A 6,276-nucleotide genomic window follows, 5' to 3' on the forward strand; every position below is an offset into this window, starting at 1 on the left:
CTTTATTAGTATTCTAGAAACCAGTTGGGAAGCTACAGAACCCAGGCAAACACATGGCCAAGAAAAAAATTACTGAAAAATATAGAAAAATTTATGGCATTTTGCTCACCCTTGCCTCTCTCCCTACCCAGTGCAGTGTAGCACCATCAGGAGGAAATTTCCTAATTCATGGCTCCTCCATTAGGAAAGAAAGAAAAGGATAAATCTTGTATCCAACATTCTGGCTTGTCTGGGGAATGCCTCAGGGACTGGGTTCTGTTTCCCTGACTTGGACCACTAATGGCAACAATGTCATAGTGTAGATACCAGGGTAGAGGCCATGCTGAAAACAGAGGCAAGTACTGTGGCATGCCAGCATCAGGGAGCCTACAGTTCCACAGACAAGCATTAGGGAAAGAAGAGATTATGGTCAAAGGAATGCAATAGAAATGGAAACCAAAAGCTTCTGATAAGAAACAGGGGCAAGCTTCTAAGGGAAATTAAGACAGTTGAAACCAGCCATATTATCAGAATAAAAAACACGTTCACAAGCCCAGGGAAGACACATGCCCAGAAAATGTCTGAGAGGTCCCAGAACCTCTGTTTGGTCTTCCCCTACACAATGCCAGTTAATAAAGACTGTGAGAGGAAGGTATTTATTCAAATGCCCAAATCTCGAAAAAAGATCACAAGGCATACAAAGAAACAGGGAAACATGGCTCAATCAAAGAATAAACTAAACCTTAAGAAACTGACCCTAAAGACATGCAGATCTCCAAATCATCTGACAAAGCATGTAAAACAATTATCAGTTGTTTTAAAGATGTTCAACCGGATAAAAGAGAACACAAATAAACAAATGGAATCAGGAAAAGGACACATGAGCAGACTGAGAATATCAACAGAGACAACAGAGAGTAGAAACTATAAAGAAAAACTGAACAAAAATTCTGGAGCTGAAACATATAATAACTTAATTGAAAAATTTACTAGAAGGGTTCAATAGCAGAATTGATCAAGTAGAAGAAAGAATCCATGAACTTAAGAACAGGTCATTTGAAATGGTAAAGTCAGAGACCAAAAGATTAAAGAATGAAGAGAAATGAGGAGAGCCTAAAGGACTTATGGAATATCATCAAATGATCAATATAGGCATTATAGGAGTTTTAGAAGGAGAAGAGAGAGAGTGAAAGAGGAGAAACTTATGTGAAAAAATAATGGCTGAAAACTTCCCAAATTTGAGGAAATAAATGGATACACAAATTCAAGAGGCTCAACAAACTCCAACTAGGATAAACCTAAAGAGACCCACACTGAGACACATTATAATCAACTAGCCAAAATTAAAATACAAAGAGAGAATCTTGAAAGTAGCATGAGAAAAGTGGCTCATGATGTACAAGGGAGTCTCTATAAGGTTATCAGTGGATTTTTCAGTGGAGACCTTATAGGCTGAAAGGCAGTGAGGTAATATTTTCAAACTGATGAAAAAATTTTTAATAAAACTATTAACCAAGAATAATCAAAATGGTGAAACTGTTCTTCAAAAATGAAGGAGAAATTTAGCCCTTCCCCAATAAATAAAAGCTGCAGAACTTCATTACCACTAGACCTGCCCTACAAGAAATGGTAATGGGAGTCCTCTAAGTTGAAATGAAAGGATGCTAGAGTGCAATGTGAAGCTATATGAAAATATAAAGTTTTTTAGTAAAGGTAAATATACAGACAAATATAGAAACTTGTATTGTTATGATTTTGGTGCACAAATCTACTGTTAATTCTTGTATAACATTTAAGACAAAAGCATAAAAATAACTATAAATTACACATAAAAAACTAGAAATAGAAAGAAACTACCTCAACATAATAAAAGCTTTATATGAAAAATTCACAGTGAACACGATACTCAATGGTGAAAGAGTGAAAGCTTTTCCTTTAAGATCAAGAACAAGGCCAGGATACTCACTTTGCCACTTCTATTCAATATGGTAGTTCTAGCTAGAGCAATAGGCAAAAAGAAGAAATAAAAGGCATCCAAATTGGAGAGGAAGAAGTAAAATTATCTCTGTTCACAGATTCTATGGTCTTATATGTAAAAACAATCCTGAACAGTCCACAAACAGCCCTGTTAGAACTAATTAATAAATTCAGCAAAGTATCAGGATACAAAGGCAACACACAAAAATCAACTGCATTTTTATACAATAACAATGAATAATATGAAAAGGAAATTATGAGAATAATTCTACTGACAATAGCATCATAAAGAATAAAATATTAGAAATTAACTTACCCAAGGAGGTGAAAGACTTACACAGTGAAAGCCACAAAGTATTGCTGAAAGAAATTGAAGAAGACATAGATAAATGGAAATATATCATATGAGCATGGATTGGAAGACTGTCCTCAAATTTCCATGGAATCTTAAGGGACCAAACAATCTTGAAAAAGAATATAGCTAGAAGACTCACACTTCCCAATTTCAAAACTTACTATTAATATAAAACTATGATAATCAAAACAGTGTGGTACTGCCATAAAGGCAAAAATATAAACCGAATAAATAAAGTAGAAAGCCCAGAAACAAACCTTTGCATATATGGCCAAATGACTTTCAACAAGGGTGCCAAGACCATTCTTTGGGAAAAGGATGGTCTTTTCAACAAATGGTGCTGAAAAAATGGAATATCCACATGAAAAAAATTGAAGTTGGTCCCCTACATATTACCATACACAAAAATTAATTCAGAATGGAAAAAAGACCCAAACTTAAGACCTAAAACTATAAAACTCTTAGAAGAAAATATGTGGCAAAATCTTCATGACATTATATTTGACAGTGATTTCTTGGCTATAACACCAGAGGCACAAGCAACAAAAGGAAAAATAGAGAAACTGGGCTTTGTGAAATTTAAAAAATATTGGGCATCAAAAACAATATAAACAGAGTAAAAGGGCAACTAACAGAATGGAAGAAAATATTTGTGAATCGTATATCTGATAGTGGATTAATATGCAGAATACAGGCCAAGGGACAGCTGGGTCTGTGGGCGGAGCATTCTTGAGGTCATCCCCACATTCTGACTGGGAAATGCTGGTCGATGTCTTGAAAGGAGTGTGTATAGCCTGTGGTCCTGCCACGAAGCAGTTTCTGCTGTATTTGGATGAGTCCAGTGCCCTGGGGAAGAAGGTCATCATGCAAGACATTGACGAAACTCATGTCTTTGTAATAGCAGACTTGGTTAATGTCCTCCAGGAGTGAGTGAGTGAATTAACGGACCAAAGTGCTTTTTCTCTTACCCAGAAGTGAAAATACTAGATACTGACCACTGAGGAATTATAAGCAGCAAATGTGAAATACTCACCACTCAGTATCTTATGTAACTGATTAGACTTACAGGATTGCTTAGGAGCCTGCTATGGGAAAGACCAAGGGGTCATTTGTCCAGAAAAAAGTCCCCTGAACTGATTTTTTGTACCCTAGAATTTAAAAAAAATCCTTTAAAAATATCCAGAATATATAGAGAACTACTGAAACTCAACAAAAAAGCAAACAATACAATTTAAAAATGGGCAAAGAACTTGAATAAACACTGACTCTTCAAAGAAGATTTGCAGATGGGCCATAAACACATGAAAAGATGTTCAATATCACTAATCATTAGGGAAATGCAGATAAAAACTGCAGTGAGTGAACATCTCACATCTTTTAGAATGGCTGCTATCAAAACACAGAAAATAAGAGTTGGTGAGGGTGTGGAGAAATAGGAACCCTTGTGCAATGTTTCTGGGAATATAAAATGGTATAGCTGCCATGGAAAACAGTATGAAGTGTCCTCAAAAAAATTAAAAATAGAATTAACATATGATCCAGCAATTCCACTTCTGGATATATATCCAAAAGAATTGAAAGCAGGATCTTGAAGAGATATTTATATACTCATGTTCATAGTAGCATTATTCACAATAGCCTAGAGGTAGAAGCAACCCAGCTAATTTGTTTATGAATGGATAAACAAAATGCCATATACACGTATTTAGTAATTTGTTAGTGCTGCCATAATGAAATACCACACATACTGGGTGACTTAAGCAACAGAAATTTACTTTCTCACGGTTCTGGAGTCTGGAAGTGCAAGCCCCAGGTGCTGGCAGGGTGGGTTTCTCCTGAGGCCTGTGTCTTGGGCCTGCTGAGGGCGGCGCTCGCTCAGGGCCCTCCGGCGCCCCGCTCTGTGGGCTCCTGCCCTCACCTCCTCTGCTCACAGACGCCAGACCTGCTGGGTTAGGCTCCACCCTTACGACCTCCTTTTACATTTAATTGCCTTTTTGAAGGCCGTATCTCCAAATACAGTCACACTGGGGGGTTAAAGCTTCCTTATATGAATTTTTGGGAGAGATACAATTCAATCTATAACAACATATAATAGAATTATAATCAGCCTTAAAACGGAAGGAAATTCTGTTATTTGATGTTATGAATGAACCTTGAGAATATTATCACCAAATCTATACAAAATACCTCCATAATTTGATTTTAAAAATTGCCCCCTCTCCTGCCACCCGGAGCACTCACCCCTCTGTCTTGCGTGCTACCCGTCACATGCCCCTGGGCCTTTGCACGTGGCTGTTCACTCTCTCGGAAGGCCTTTCCTGGCCTTCCCTCTCAGAATGGATCTCGTCCATCATTCTAAGCACAGCCAAGGTGCTGTCTTTGAGGCTCCTATTCCTGAGGGAGAGTCCGTGTCTCTTCTGTGCTCCCCTAGTGCTTTACGAAACACACCATACTCCCTCTCTCTTTCAGCCTGCCCTCCCCACTGCATCCCCCACACCCCTCACGCCTTGCACGGCAGGTGCCATGGTGTTTGCTGAACGGATGCAGGCCACATGTGCAGACAGCGGTGAGGGCATTGAGACTGTCACGGCTCAGGCGGAGTTGGTGAGGCCTCCTTGTCCAGTCTTGGCAAAGTGTGGTGTGTCTATCAATAATGGCCCAAAGGATGACTGTAGGTGGCACTTGGATGAACCCACTTTGGGGATATAAACTTATTTTAATGTGTCCTAGAAAAAATATAACTAAATATCAAGCCTGTGATTTCATGGATCTCATTGCTTCTCATGAGGCTACGTAAAAAGAAGTGTGTCAATTTAACTGAACCTGTGTGAGTAATACTACAGGTGGTACAGGGGCACGGCAAACATCTCAGATGACTGCAGACGGAGAAGCACAGGGCTAGTCTTTGGTCTCGCTTTTAGGCAAAATTATAGACCGATGTTCCCAATGGAGTTTGGAGAATATTTTCCATGATTCATTTTACTGTTCAGTCTTTACTAGCAGCAGGAGGTGGGGGAGCTGGGGAGGGAAAATAAAGACGCCCTTAATCGTGTCTCCACCTGCCTTCCAAGACGCCGTGTTTGGTTGGTTTCGAGTGAAAGATGATGAGCCATTCTCCCGGAGAGCATCAGCGTGTTCCTTTCAGGGCCAAGCTCGTCAGCAGTTCTGGTGATTGTGCATTGTGTTATCCACAAACAAGTGATACATATTCTGCAGCTTCTCAACCAGGATGTTTGTAAGATACATGTTAAAAAGCTGGGAATTTGGTTTGCTTCCAACTCACAAAGATGTGAGTCCTCTTAAAAAATGTTATTTCTTCCTAGAGCTGACCTTGTAGCATGGAGCAGGAGGGGCAGGTGGCAACCAGGAGGAATGGGATGGCAGGGGAGGGAGATCTGGATGGGGGGCAGGTGGTGGTGGTGCTTTTTGTAATACAGAAAGATTCTTTGCCTTACAAAAGGACTAATCACAGGGTTCCTTTGAAATGGAAAGTTTCATGCATTTTAAAAGAGAATTTGATTTACAAGAAACTTTTCAGGAACACAGCTGCCATGCAAAGCAAGCCAATTATGCTGACTTGAAATCCATTTTATGAGCCAGGAGTCTAGAGTGTCAGGGGGAGGGATAAAATTCCTTTAGCTTTTAATTGACCAGTGATATTGACTAGCACAGTTAGGAGCCCAGGTATTGGCCCGAGCCAGTGTGTTTCTGTAGTAAATACGTGTGAATGTGTTGAGTACTTGAGTATTGATTCATTTATGTACCTGTTTGGCTGTTGCTGTGAAGGGCTTTGTACTTTGCAGCTTTGGAGCCAAGCTGCCTTTCACTGAAACCTGTGTCAGAATGTACTGGGCTGGCTTGATGGCCTCTGGGGAGGGGCTTGGCCTCCTCCCTCACCGCAGGGAGTAGATGCAAAGACATCCACGGAGGCAAAGAGCACAGGAGGTAAGGAATTGGGAGATGAG

At 39.8% G+C, this 6,276-nt stretch overlaps 1 pseudogene; it reads left to right on the forward strand.

Moving 5' to 3' along the window:
• Positions 1–3,070: 3,070 nt before the first annotated feature.
• LOC105884741 (general transcription factor IIH subunit 5-like) lies at positions 3,071–3,289 on the forward strand (annotated as a pseudogene).
• The last annotated feature ends 2,987 nt before the right edge of the window (positions 3,290–6,276 follow it).

The sequence above is a fragment of the Microcebus murinus genome, chromosome 20 (genome assembly GCF_040939455.1).
Source record: "Microcebus murinus isolate Inina chromosome 20, M.murinus_Inina_mat1.0, whole genome shotgun sequence".
NCBI lineage: Eukaryota > Metazoa > Chordata > Mammalia > Primates > Cheirogaleidae > Microcebus > Microcebus murinus.